The sequence below is a fragment of the Sceloporus undulatus genome, chromosome 2 (genome assembly GCF_019175285.1).
Source record: "Sceloporus undulatus isolate JIND9_A2432 ecotype Alabama chromosome 2, SceUnd_v1.1, whole genome shotgun sequence".
Taxonomy (NCBI): domain Eukaryota; kingdom Metazoa; phylum Chordata; class Lepidosauria; order Squamata; family Phrynosomatidae; genus Sceloporus; species Sceloporus undulatus.
Genome location: NC_056523.1, coordinates 267477323 through 267492661, shown reverse-complemented (window position 1 = coordinate 267492661; position 15339 = coordinate 267477323). Strand labels below are relative to the sequence as shown.

Sequence of the window (15339 nt, the reverse complement as noted above, 5' to 3'; positions counted from 1 at the left end):
GCAGCCTCTTTGCCTGTCAGGCTTGCCACAGAGGGATAAAAATCAATAAGCCCCCCCCCCCCCCCCCACAACTCCAGGGGTATTGAGCAGGGACCAAACTGAGGGCATTACCCCACAAAAAAGACTTCTGCCCCCAAGAAATTTTCCTCGAGTCCACAAACTCCTGCCATCACAGTAACTTAAGAGCTCAGTATGTAGAGAGATCTTGTAGCACCTTTGCAACTAACTAAAGAAAGAAATTGGCAGGGTGAGCTTTCAAGGATTTAAGTCTACTTCCTCAGATGCATTTGGTGGAAGCATCTAAGTAGACTGAAGCCTATGAATGCTCATCTTTCTTTAGTCAGCCACAAAGGTGCGACAAGATCTCTCTATGTACTGATCCTAGTAACACAGCTATAGGAGGAACTTCCTGAGAGTCAATGGTGGGACACACTTCCTCCGAGTGTGGCAGAGTCTCCTTCCTTGGAGGTCTTTAAGCAGAGGCTGGATGGCCATCTGTCAGGGGGTGCTTTGACAGAGAGTTCCTGCATGGCAGGATGGGGTTGGACTGGATGCATGGCCCTTATTGTCTCTTCCAACTCTATGACTCTATGGTCAAATTTTTCACTTTACTCACATGAAAGTATGTAGAGGAAAACACACTTATTATTCTGTGCATGAGATATCGTCACTGAAAGATGGTTGTAATTTTGCCAGTTGTGTATGTCATATAACCATTGAGTGATATATCAGAATTACGATTTATGAGTAAACGAGTAGAATCAAAACATGACTGAGTTATACTATTAAGACATAAGTAAGCACGGCTGAGCCCCGGCTTCATCCTCGCCTTCACTCCGGAGCCCAGACCTTTGGGCGCGGCGTTTTTGGCCACGAGGCGACACTCCCCCGGGTCCTCCCCGGAGATGCCCACCATCCGTCCCCAAACGAGGGAGGTGGGGCATACTCCCACCCCCGAAATAAAAATGGACAAGGAGGAGGAGGGGGGTAGTGCTGACTCCTTCTTGTAACAAGAGGACAGGGACGCCACTCCCTGTATTATAGCAGGAGTATAATAGCATAGTTGGCTACTTTTGCTACTGCTGCTGCTGCTGCGTTGTGTGCCTTCGTTTCCTATCTCAGTGGCTTCTGAGGCTGTTCCCCAGTGGTTTCCTCGCCCAGCCGCCGGATTCGAACCCCAGATCTCCAAGTCCGATCCTGTCCAACCACTCAACCACGCTGGCTCTCAATAGCAGAATAGTCCCTCATCCCGAAGGAGGGAGCCCTCGTCCCCCGGTTATGGGACCCTAAAACGACCCTATAATGGGTTTTTCTTTCTGGGCTGAGAAGGTGTGGCTCGCCTAAGGTCACCAGTGGGGTTCCATGGCTGGGAGGGAATTCGAACCCAGGTCTCCAGAGTCATATAGTCCAACACCCAAAGCACTGCACCACGCTGGCTCTCACTACTACTAGTAGTAGGTTAGTAACAATGGCTTTGTCGTGGAGTGCCTCATATAGTGAGTTTATAGGCTTATTATAATATATATATATATATATATATATATGCATGCATGTATGTATGTAGTACATATTTACGTTATATAAAGACTCCTTATAGTGACACTATCCTATGGCTTTCTTGCCAGTTCTCAGAGGGGTTCTCACTCGCCATCCTCTGAGGCTGAGAAGAGTGTGACTTTGCCTAAAGGTCTCCTGTGGCTCGAATGGCTGAGCGAGGATCCGAACCCTGATCGTAGTCCAAACTCAAACCAGTCCTCCAAGTAGTAGAACAGTCATAGCAGTAGTATTCCCTCCTGCTTGCCTCACGCCCCTTCCTCTCCTCACCGCCAGCGCTTAAGGGAGACTGGGTCCAACGGAGGGGACGAGGAGCATGTTTGTGCTCCTCTGGCGGGCACTCATTGCAGCCTTCCCTCAGCTGAGGAGGATAAGGGGAAGGAAGGATGGGTTTCCCTGCCTTTGCCTTACCTTGCCTTTCTCCAGCAAGTCCACGATGTACAAAGTCCGTCCTTTCCTCCCCCTCAGACGACGACATCCTCCTCTGCCTCCTCCTCCTCAGAAGAGGCCTCCACACTTATTCAAGGGCTCCTTCCCAAGCAAAGAGGCGCTGCCTTAATGGAGGAGCCTCTCTGAGGCGAAGAGGAGCCAGACTAGAAAACCGAGAGGAGGAAGGAGGGGAGAGGGGGAGAGCAGGAGAGGCTGCTGCTGCTGCTGCTGGCTGAGGGAGGCGCAAGGCTTCATGATGAGCCCATCTTCTCCTCCATCCCTGGGGAGGCCTAAGCTCCTCCTAAAGGAGACTTTCAGGCTCCCTTCTCTTTCCCCTCAGAGCCCCACAAGTTCGCCTCAGAAAATGGAGGGCTCTGGCACACAGCAGGGAGCCTGGCAAAAGCAGCCCCTGAGAGGATGCCTTCTGAGGGGCAACACACACACAGGGTCACACACAAGTCAAAAAAGACTCAAAGGCCCATCACACACAACAACACACACAGGATCACCAACAAGTCAAAAAGACTCAAAGGCCCATCACACACACACACACACAGGGCACACACAGTCAAAAAAGACTCAAAGGCCCTCACACACAACAACACAACAGCATCACCACAAGTCAAAAAGCTCAAAGCGGCCCATCACACACACACACACAGGGTCCCACAAGTCAAAAAAGACTCAAAGGCCCATCACAACACACAACACACCACAGATCACCACAATCAAAAAAACTCAAGAGGCGGGTCTCACATAACACCAGGGTCACCACAATTCAAACAAAAAAACTTGAAGGCACAACACCACCACCACAATAAACCACACTGTTGTGTGGTGCTGTGCCTTCAGGTCATTTTTGACATGCGGTGACCCTCGTGTTCCCCTCAGAAAAATGGAGGGAGTGTGTGTGTGTGTGTGTGTCATGTCCTTTGAGTCGTTTTCGACTTGTGATGACACTATGTTTGTCTGTGTAATGGGCTTTCAAGTCATTTTCAACTTGTGGTGACCCTGTAGGTGTGTGTAATGGGTTTTCCAGTCTTTTTTGACTTTGTGTAAAACTGTGGCCTGTTACAGACTGCCAAAATAAAGCTGCTTGGGTCTCTTTGGAGGTATGCATTAAATGATGCATGGGTCCTAAACCGGAAGCTGCACCAAAGCTGCCCTCCAGTGCTTAGGAATGGAGTGTGCTTTGGCGTGACCTCCGGACTCTTAGGCCCATGCATCATTTAAATAGCATACCTCCAAAGAGATCCCAAGCAGCTTTTATTTTGGCAGTCTGTACAGGCCTAAGTGAGTATGTGGGGTGTGGATGGGCCTTCAAATCTTTTTTTCATTGTGTGTGTTATGGGCCTTCCAACATTTTTCAACTTGTGGTGAACCTGTGTGAGGTGTGTGGGTGTGTGTTTAATGGGCCTCAAATCTTTTTGACTTGTGGTGACCCTGTGATAGGTTCACTTTAGGGTTGTCCATTAGTCGAAACAACTTGAAGGTACAACACACCCATATAGTCACAATAAGGCAAAAACGATGAGGCAAATAAAAACACACACAAATATATAGGGTCACCACAAGCTGAAAATGGCTGGAAGGCCCATAACATACACACACAAGCTAAAAGAGTGTGATTTTCATAAGTCCTAATCCAACTATCAAACCACTACACCACACTGGCTCTACGGTGATCCTTTCCTTGGCAAAGCTTCTTGGGGGGGGGGCAGTGCCTTTGCCTTCCTCTGAGGCTGAGAGTGTGTGACTTGGACAAGGTCACCCAGTCAGTGTCCATGGCCAAGCAGGGATTCAAACCCTGGTTTCCTGGATCATAGTCAAATGAGCAAACCACTATGCCAGCGCTATGCTTCCTGGGAAGTGGGCAGGACAGTGCCTGGTGGCTTCCATGTCAGCAGGATGGTGAATCTGCTCTGGGTTTAGCCCTGAGTTTGAATGAGCTGTCCATGGTGCTGAAATCTAGCCTCTAAACAGGCTTTTAATTTTTTATTTTTATCAAAACAAAACAAAAATCAACCGAAAACCTAACCAATAAAGGAATGAGAATAAAAAATGTGTTGTAATCTGGCTAAGGCATGATTCTATTTCAATAGGAAAAAAGAGAGAGAATGACAGAAACAAGAATTATTACTGTTTATGATGGACAGGAAGATTGGTAGCATGGTATAGTGTCTTGAGCACCAGAGTATGACTGGAGATCAGGGCTTGGAAACCCACTAAGTGATTTTGGGTTAGTCACACTCTCTCAACATCAGAGGGAGGCAAAGGCAAACCTCCTCTGAACAAATCTTGACAAGAACCCCCTGTGAAAACCAAGAAAGATTTATTTCTTAGGTTCACCATAAACTGGAAATGATTTGAAAACACACAGTATAATAACAACAATATAGGGGGATGGGGGAACAGGCCTTTGGATATACGTTTACTTTTTTATATCTATGCCCCCAAACTGATCTGGCATCTTAGATAATCCCAGTAAAGTTCAAACTAAAACTGAGAACAGATTAATCACCCCACTAGCTGCCACAACCTACAGCTAGCAAGCTATTATGGGCCCCCTAACCTGCCCCCAGTGCTGAAAGTGTAGATGATGTTTGTGAGTGTACAAACATAAAGGGAAGCTCCTTTATACACACACAATGGACAATAACAATGGAAAAACATTTTCTTAACATGCCTCTTAGTGGAAATGCTTTCCTGGAATCAAAATACTTTGGGCATAGTAGACAACTCAGTTACAGACAAGGTTGGCTATTTTCGCTTCCCTTTTACAGTGCACAAGGGCAACAAAAACTCACATACATAACACACAAAGCAGCAGAAAGAGTCATACTGTCTCAGACATAACAGCCAAATACCACAGGAGAAAGAAAGACAGGCATAGCTGGCCAAAAGACTGTGCTCCCCGAGTAGGTCACCAAATATGAACTCTCTCCCTCTAAATTCCTCATCAGATGTCTTTGGATCAGCCCCAGTTATTTCACTGGATTGCTGTGAAGATAAAAATAGGGCTCTCTGTAGCCCATGGAGAAAAGGGATGGTGTACACGTAATACAATAAAACAAACACTTGTGGAGGAAGATTAAAAATCCTGGGAAGGAGCTAAATCCTGAAGGCTGGTACTATCTTTTGCAACATGCCTAAATAAATAAATATAAAAATGAAAGGCCTGTATCTTACTGCTAGTCCAATGTAAAACTGAATCAATGAATGTAAATTCCATTGATTTGATGGGTTTACCCTAATTAGCACTAGCAACTAGGCTGGCATGTATAAAATGCTCAAGTTTTTCCATTTGCTCTGCCCACATGCTTTCATTTTTTGTATGATCATTTCCTTAAAATGTCCACTCAGAAGAACAGGACACTCAGTTCAAAATCTTACTCAGGCAAATGTATATAAGATTTCAGCCTTACAGCACAGTCTTATGCAACAATAGTGGCTTTATTTTCATTGTTAGCCAATCCATTCAGTAGCACTAGAATGCTGAGTCTTGCTGTCATTTTAAGTCCTCACAATGCCCCTGCTGTGACATCTACTCTGGAACAATATGGGAAGTTCAGATGGAAGCCCTCAGCCACCCAATGTAATTCCTTCTGCCTGCCATTGTTGCCCACCAAGGCCCATTATAAAGAGGCCATCACAGTACATTTTACCCAGTTCCTTTTCAAAGCCGGGGCTGGTCCTGATGACAAAATTCAGAGACAAGGGCCAGTAAACAACAACCAGGTCACTGTATATGACAGAGTGCTTAACTGCAATTAAACTAGCACAGTATTGATCAGATAGATCTAGGCTTTTCATATCTGCGAGCTGAAAGTTTCCTCTTTTTAAAAGCATACAGAGAACGTAATGGATGTCCTGTTCAGAATATCTGCTCTGAGGCATAATGGGTTTGTTTACACGCCTCAGTAAAATGGAGACAGAGAATCCCTTTACAAACACCATTCTATAAATGTATGCTGAGAGGCAAATCATTTGGATGACAGGGCTTTTTCCCAAGTAAGTTTGCATACAGATGTAGCCTTATATTAAGATTTGCTTACACTGCTAGGAAGACACCAGAGACACAATGATTGTTGCCCAATACCTTAAAGTAGGGATGGGAAAACATGTGACCTTCCTGGTGTTGGATTATACATTTCTCAACCCATCTCTAAAGAGTTCGTTCAAATAGAATCCTAGAGTTGGAAGAGACCACAAGAACCATCCAGTCCAACTCCCTGCCATGCAGGAACTCTCAATCAAAGCATCCCCGACAGATGGCCATCCAGCCTCTGTTTAAAGACCTCCAGGGAAGGAGACTCCACTCCAATGGAGTGTATTCCACTGTCGAATAGCCCTTACTGTCAGGAGCTTCCTCCTAAAGTTTAGGTGGAATCTCTTTTCCTGTAGTTTGGATTGATTGCACTGGGTCCTAGTCTCTGAAGCAGCAGAAAACAAGCTTGCTCCATCCTCAATATGGCATCCTTTCAAATATTTAAACAGGGCTATCTTATCACCTCTTAACCATCTCTTCTCCAGACTAAACATACCTAGCTCCCTAAGGCGTTCTTCATAGGACATGATTACCAGACCCTTCACCATTTTAGTTGTCCTCCTTTGGACACGCTCCAGTTTCTAAACATCCTTTCTGAATTGTGGTGCCCAGAACTAGACCATTGGAACGGTCCTGCAGCATTCAAACCAGAACGTTCTGGGGTTGGGAGGCATCGGGGAACTGCACAGCGGGAATGCCGCTGCCAAGCGTTCTCAGCCCGTTCCGGAAATGTTCCAGAGGGGCTGATTTTTGGGAATGCTTGAAAAGTGTTCCCAAAAATCGGCCTTGGGGAACACTTCCAGATGGGGACACTCGGTGGTGGCGGCGGCGGCGGCGGCGTTCCTGCTGTGCAGTAAAATGTGTTCCCCTCTGCCTCCCGTCCCCAGAATGATCCGGTTTGAACGCTGCAGGACCGTTCCAACTTTAATGCGATAAAGTTCTAGATCAAGTGAAGTAACAGTGCCACTGTATTCTGCTTTGGTCAGACCCCACCTGGAATACTGTGTCTAGTTCTGGGCACCACAATTCAAAAAGGATGTTGAGAAATGGAGTGTGTCCAAAGGAGGACAACTAAAATGGTGAAGGGTCTGGAAATGCAAAGGAATAGTAGTATTAATCTGTTGCTGCAAAAACAACAAAGAATCTTGGAACACCTTAAAACTCGAAACCCTAACGGAATACAAATCTAGAGATTATTTCTAATCGGAGCATTATAAGCAACAGGCATACTAACATATGTTCACTTCAGCCTTCTCCATTAGCATCTTCAGTCCTGTGAAGTAACAAGTTCTCCACATACCAAAAAGGATATCTAGTATTTAAAAGCATCCTTAATATGTATGATTACTGATTCACATGAATCAAGTTCATGTGTATGTGTGCCTTCAAGTCATCCATCAATTTACAGCAACTCTGTGGATTTCATAGGGTTTCCTTATGCAAGGAATACTCAGTTTGTCATTGCCTTCCTCTGAAATATAGCTTACAGGACCTGGTTTTCTTTGTTGGTCTTCCATCCAAGTATTAGTCAGGGCTGACCCTGCTTAGTTTTAAAGATCAAACAAGATTTGGTGCCTTCAGGATATTTATTCCCTATCATAAGGTTCATACAAGTTGCATATGAATGCTGGGTATGTTATGCTCTCTGCTTCCTGTGTGCAGAATGCATATTTTTGTTTTTTGCTTTTTTTTCAGACCATTACTAACAATCCAGCTTGCAGGTTTGCAGCAATATGAAAATTATGTTGCAAATAGTGTCAGCTGTGCATGAGTCAACAGGCCACAGGCATGGAGCCAATACATGAAGCAACATCCAGAAGTCAGATGGTTATGTGAACCACCCTTTCTGTCTGCATTTCAATAACCCTGAGTACTAATTCTTATGAAACTTACACAGCTTATCACCACTTCCAAGCTACTTTATGTATTTGTGCTTGAGCACGCGTGTACACACACAAAGTCTTAAATTAATTTAATTAATTTAATTTATATCCCAACTGTCTCCCAATATGGGACCCAAAGCAGTTTACAATGTAAGCTGAAATAAAATATAGCTAAAACAATATACGTATAATATAAATGTTTAAAAACCATTAAACAAGCAAGCCAATGAAAACAATTAAGTTAAAACAATGTAATAAAGAATGTAATCAGAGTTACAACATGCTTCATTTTTAAAAACCCTTCAGCCTCAAACATTTAAAAGCCAAAGGCCTGTTTAAATAAAAAGGTCTTTACCTGCCGACAGAGACAGTGCTAGTTGAGCCTTCCTTTAGTTAGAGTTCCATAGTGTAGGGGCAGCCACCGAGAAGGCTCTGCTGTGTCCTCACTAGAGAAGCTTGCTATGTGGTGGGGCCAAAAAAAAACAAAAACAAAAACCCCATTCTCTGAAGACTGTGTGACTCTGGCCCACTTCTACGGGGAAACTCAAAATTGCAGATAGCCTGGAAGCTCTGAAGTAGGTAGCTTACTAGCCAATGTAAAGAGTTAAAACTAACCAGCTCAGGCCAACCATCCCTAGAAACTACCCAGTTGCAGACTTGAGTAAGCCTCAGGTTGCTTTGGAGGCCAACCCATCCATAAGGTAACATGAGGTAGCTGCCTAAAGCAACACATCTGGGGTATCATGAAAAGGGAAGCAAATTGTTAATTATTCAGTTAATTGTTGGGTTTTTTTTTCCTCCCAAGACTTGGGAGAAGTGCATAGAATTTCTGCCTCATGTGCCAAAATAGGGCTTTGTATCCAATGTATCTTGACTTAGAGTTGCCATTGCTCTTCCACCTCAGACAGCAAAATATATTAGACCAGCCTGGTTGTGAAGCAGTAGCTGCAAAGAATATCCAAAGGCTGGGAAATGTACCTTTTTTCACTGCAACTCTCATAGTCTGTTAGCCACATGGCCACTGGGTCATGCATGGTAAGGGATTCTGGGAGTTGTGGTTAAAAAGTAATTTTTTAAAACTCGGTTTCATACATTTTTCTATACTTGCGCCATTCAGTTAAATAATAATGAATGACTGCACTGTTATTCAGTTCACTGCTAATGGTACTGATTCAAAGGGCATTGCTCATCAGCTTAATGTAGAGGAAGATATCTGTAGGACTCTTAATATATCCTACAGGTGTTCCTTTTTATTTCCCTGTAAGTAAGCCCCATTGTATACTGTGGTACTTACTTTCAAGTAAACCTGCAAACACTGCACAATGAGGATGACACCATGACCATAAGTTGTAGGTGAGGCACACAAATCTTTGAAACGTGAGGATACCATCATCACTGTTTTAGCATCATTTAAATGTTTGGTTGCAAGGTGGCCTTGCTTCTGAGAAAACCACGCCTCTGCTTTTGCATTTAGAGACTCTGGAAATGAAATTGTGCCTTTTAGATTTGCAAATCAAATAATCAGTATTTGTTTTGTTCAATAAATACTTGGATCCCAATGTCTGCCATACAAATTGCCAGATATACAATTTTTTGTGTTATTTGTCACAAAAATTTGCTCTAGGATGAGATCTTGGAAATGCTACATTTTGGCTGCAACAAACAGGATCACTCAACTATAACAGCCAATGGTTATTCTGACTGGGGGGATTCTAAGAACTGAAGTAATAAAAAGTAACTGTTCCAAGCTCTGATCAGGACCACTCAGAAGTTTCCAAAGATCAAAAGCAATGCTGCTTACTTCAGGATTCACCCAAGCGTACTGACACTGCATACCCCCTTGTTTTTTCAGGGGGCCTGTTCTGACTCCAGTCCTATTGGCACTCAGGCAATTGTGTTTTCTGTTAATGAGATTTTTGGTATGTTTGTAGGAAAGAGGGTTAATTAAAATATACTTTTCTTTATATTTTCCTCTTATTTCTGATACAAATGACTTGATTTAATTGAAAAGGTAGATTTCCTCTCTTGGTTGGTTTAGTGTTCTAAAGAGCAGTAACTTCAAATCGTTAGTTTTTGAAATAATATAGATTGTTTCCCCCTTCTGTGATGCCAGCCTCCTTGTGAAGCAGTAATGTTACACTTTCTCAATAAAGTGGTACTTACATAGTCCCAGATTTTCAGCAAAACACATCTTTAGAAATTGGGAGGTAATTTTTGTGTAAACTCTGCCCATAGAATTTCTCTTCTTTCTCTTTAGAATGGCAGAATGGCTCCTTTCAGTGGGTAAGCTTACTTTAGTAATACTACTCCAGTTCCATTCTACAGGTTGTCTCTGACATAATACTCTTTAATTTCTCAGGAAACTGAGACATGAATAGATATCAGGTTCATTTGTTACCAGATACTGTGCAGTTCTAATCGAACATGCATTAGCTAAATAGCTTGCTTTTCAGATCTCTCAGCACATCTCCAGTGCCTTTTTCAACACACTCTTCTATTCCTGTTACAAAGGGTACAGACTAACAATATGATTCTAAGGAGAAACAAGAACAGTCATCAACTAATGCAGAGGAGAAGACCTTCATAGAGATAGTAATTGTATATTGTTGGCTTTCAATCTAGACAACAAAACAGATAAACTCTCTCTTCTCTTCATGGCAGATGAAGAATTTCCAAAGTTCTGTCAAAGTCCTGTCACCTTTCTGAGTTATGATACAAGTCAATGCAACATCCCAGCGCTTGACCCAGGAAGGCAGACTACTCTTTTCTTTCTGAAATAGCTCTTGTTATATCTATGGCATAGCAAGCAGGGCTGGGAAGTGGGAGTAAGGAATAAGGAGTAAAGGAGTAAGAGGTTTTTGTAGGAGTAGGAGTAGGCGTAGGAATAGGGAGTAATAAAATATATTTGTTACTCCTTTTTCCTGTTATTATACTGTACAGTGGATCCTTGTTATACGCTGGGGTTTGGTTCCAAGATCCCCCGTGTATAACAAAATCCGTGTATGCTCAAGTCCCATTACGTATAATGACATAGCAAAATGGTGTCCCTAATAAAAAATGGAACATCAAGGTAAATTTATATTTTTTGGAACATTTTCAAACTGTGTATGCTTAAATCCGTGTATAAAAAATCCGTGTATAAGAAGGGCTGACTGTACATGCAAAGACCAAAAAACAATTTTATTATATTGCACTGGGGAAGGAACTGGGAGGCAAAGACACACACACACCAGCCTTGCAAAGCAACCGGTGCTTTCCCCCAGGGTTGGGGAGTAGGAATAAGGAGTAAGAGATTTTTACAGGAGTAGGAGTAACATTAAGAAAAAATATCTTACTCTTGAGTAGGACAGGGACTAACCCCAAAATCACCACTACTCCACAGCCCTGTTAGCAAGAGGAAAGAATGGTTGGTCACAGCATTACAATGGGGGCAACAACTGCAGTAAGTACTAGAGTTGTACTTACTGCAGTATTTTTGGACTGCAGTCCACCAGTGGCCATGCCGGTTGGGGTATTCTGGGAGTTGTAGTTCAAAAAAGGAACTTAATGCAAATTTTGATGCAATATGTAGCTAAAAACAAGTAACTTCTGGATGATTTGTTGCTCCTGGCCTAGTCTTCATTGCCCACTCCTGGTCTTCCTTGCCTCAGGCGCGGTACAGATGAGAAGAAAGGGATGGCCAAAGGCCGTCCCTTTCTTCTCTGGATCATTGCTGCAGCAATGATCCACTGCCAAAAGGAGCTCCGATGCCGCCAAGGCGCCATTTGCACCCTGGGGTGTCACGGTGATGTGTCTTGTGCGCTGCGCTGTTTGGACACGTCACACAAGACACGTCATTGGTACACAAGCTGTCTAACGTGTGCACCAAAATGGTGGTGCCTATACGTACTAGGGCTCGGGAGCATGCGGTTGCTGTGTGCTCCTGAGCCCTAGTATTGGCACAGCCATGCTGTTTTTGGCCTGTCTGTACTGGGCCTTAGTTATCTTTCCAGTAAATTCAGCTCATTTACTGTTCATGCCAGAGATGGCCAGGTGCAGAAATGCCTCATCCTCAATTCACTCAACTCAAGTTTGATAGTCCCCCATTCATTTTGGAACATGAGGCAGAAACTGTCACAAGTACAGGGTCTTCTCCCTATCTGTGACAGTAGAATTATAGTAATTGCAAAGGAAATGTCAAAGCATTTGCTACCCTTTCCTATAATCCCAAATCTGATGTCTGAGAAAGATGCTTATCTAGCAGAAGAACCAGAGATCTTGTCTGTATCTGCATGCTTCTCTCCCTAAAAAGGCCACTAAGTCGAACACTTCAGATAGCTGAAAGACAAGATTTTCAATGCTTTACTTTTAATAGCAGCACCAGCAGATTGAATGCATTCTTCCTTATACAGCCCTCCAGGGAGCCATAAATCTTCTCCAGAAAGTCCCCCAATCCTTCAGAACTTGTAGGATATAGGAGGGGAACTGGAGAGGGGTTCAATTCAGTCAAAAGCAGCAGCTTCCAGAGGATCTACACAACAGAGAGTTGGCAAGAATGTATTGAGTGGATCGATAACATCAGACATACATAAATCTATTCTTAATCCCACACAACACCCATATTTGTGACCCATGAAGTCACAATGTTCATAATGTTGAAATCTCAGTCCAGTAAAGAGACTTGGCCAATCACAGGAATAGAAAATTAGCCAATAATAAACATGGTGGTTGAACAGATGCAGCATCAGGTATGGACCCAGAAGACCTTATCTTAAATCTCTACTTAATGAGTAATTGACTGAGCACTCCATCATTTATAGTAATCAGTAATATAGTGATTTCCCTCTTCCCTACTGTCATTCCCTTCTCCTTTTGACCATCCATTAAAAACCCAAGCCCTTCCTCCATTCCATCTGCCTTGGTCCAGGCCTCGGAGGTAGAGAAGAACTGCTGGACCTGATCCCCTTCCCCACCACCTCTCCCTTCTCCTTTTGTGTTGTGTCTTTTTAGATTGTAAGTCTGTGGGCAGGGAACCGTCTAACTAAAAGGTTGTATGTAAAGCGCTGTGTAAATTTACAGCGCTTTATAAATAAAGGTTAATAATAATAATAATCATTTCCCCATCCATGAAAAGAGGCATAGCTAGGTTGACTGTGTGTATATATATATATGTGTCTTCACGTTGATTATCAGTTTATGGCAACCCCATGAATTACATGGGGTTTTCTTACGCAAGGAATAATCAGAAGAGGGTTTGCCAGTTCTGTCCTCTGAAATATAGCCTACAGCACCTGGTATTTATTGGCAGTCTTCCATCCAAGTACTAACCAGGGATGATCCTACTTAGCTTCCAAGATCAGATGGGATCTAATACTTTTAGAGTATTTGGGCTATGTTGGCACAGCTTTAATAAAATAAAGAGTCAGGTCAACTAATTACCTGATTATTATTTTTTTAAAAAAATACACATATATAAGGTGCTAAGCTTTCAAGTGAGTGGCCAAGCTGTCGCCATCAGTATTGGACACACTTTGCCTTCATCCCATGTAGAAATGGAACAGGCTTTTATTCTACCACCTGCATTAGGAGAAAACATTTTCTGCTTCTGTGTCCAGATCATTTGGAACCTACTGTAAGTGCTTTCACATTAGCAGCTTATTAATTTTACATAAACTATTCCTGATTTATAAGAAGCACCACTGAAAGATGCTTGCAGCAGCAACAATAACAAAACAAGATTAAGCCTACTCACCTCTCCCTTTTCCTCATCCAGTAATACTCAGGAGAAAGAAAGTATGACTAGTAGGGACAAAATTGTCCATCTTGTAACATTTCATCCCCTTAAAGGTTCTACTGCTTCATCCAGTATATCAGTAGTGTGGTGGGAAAAGAAGGTACAGTGGTAAATGTGCTACTGTTGGCATGAGGCCATCTAGTGAACCTATCACCTGTGGGTCAAATTCAACCTATTAGGCCTCCCCATATGACCCAGAAGACCTTCAGAGTCCCTCCATGGACCCCTCCCCCAAGCGAGGTGAGAGAGTGGCTGCCAACAGCGCTAGAGCCTCAAGAAGCATTCCTCAAGGCTGTGGGGCAGTTGACTTTGCTCCTCCCTCCAACTAGAAAAAGCAAGGCTGGAACAAAGGAGGCTCTGGTCTGAGCCTGCACTTCAAGACATCAGCTTGGGGTTCTGCTCTTCAAGACATCAGCTTGGGGAGGATGGGAAGTGTTTTGGTCACCATTCCTAGGACATTAATTGAAGAGGCTGCAGTGGAAGAATCCTTGCAAAGGCCCAGGAATTTTTGCAAAATGTTTAAAGGAAATAATCACTTAACTGAAAGTAAGGGCTTCTGTATAACTGCAGATCTTATTGTTGTTTGCCAATCTGAGCATGTTTTATTGAAAAGTGGAATATACATTTAAGAAACACAATACATAACTTAATTCCTATTGATTTCCAATGTAACTCTTATGTTTATGATAGGGCATAGGGAATATCTTTCACAGGAGTCTGAAATCAGGGTTCTCATAGATTCAGGTACAATTATCTTAGAACCAATGACACATAATTTCAAGGATATACACAATAAAGAAAAAAGCTGCCACATTTCTAGTACTGCAAACAATGTAGATTCCACAGTTTATTATTTTAACTCCACCAAAAAACTCTCTTCCATACACCATAGGCTCCTGCAAGAAAGAATTCATGTCAGAAATATGGGTTAAGTATGTAGACCAATATGAATATTTCATGCATAATGTTCAATCTGCTATTACATATTTATAAGGAACAATCCCAAGTATATAGCCACACATACCATAAATATGTAGCAGGTTTGGGGGGGGGGAATGGGATCCAAAACCAAACCTCAAACCTTTCCTGGCAGATAAGGTTCACTACAGCTGCAATTCTAAATATTTGTTGAAATAACTCCCACTGAATTCAGTGGGATTTACTTTAGAGTAAACTTGTATGGGATTGGTACTGCATATCAGACAAGTGCAGGTGCGTCAAGGGTTAAAATATTAATTGGCTTTAGAAAGTGTTGGCTGAATGACCTAATTGTGGTAAAGAAACAAACATGAGATTAAAGATTTATGGGAATGGAATACTCTGGGGCAATTAACTATAGCCCAGGGCCAAGGCAAGAGTCTCTCAGAAGGTTTTTCCAGCATAATCAGTGGTACTTTGAAATGTATCAAACAGCAGGACACCTCTGGTTCTTCCACAAAGAAATCTACAAAGAAGAGTATTGAGCTAACTGGCCACTCTTCTAGGACTTTCTCTAATCTTTCCCCCTCCCCATTGTTATCTGTTTTTAGCATCCTCTTTGTTTGCCCTGCATAATAATTCATTTTGCTTCAAACAGTTTGTCCTTAGAGACCTTCTGTCTCTAAGGACAATCATGGTAGTATTCAAGAAGCAGAGAAGGACAAGAAGGAAAG

General features: G+C 42.8%; 1 protein-coding gene across 1 annotated transcript in view; it reads right to left on the bottom strand.

The window, feature by feature from the left end:
* The window catches only part of TRIM36 (tripartite motif containing 36), a 68781-nt gene extending 66720 nt beyond the window's left edge, over positions 1 to 2061 (bottom strand). Inside the window, exon 1 of the mRNA XM_042452735.1 lies at positions 1966 to 2061. The gene's annotated coding sequence lies outside the window, so the exon portion shown is untranslated. The remainder of the gene's footprint in view (positions 1 to 1965) is intronic.
* Between the last annotated feature and the right edge of the window lie 13278 nt (positions 2062 to 15339).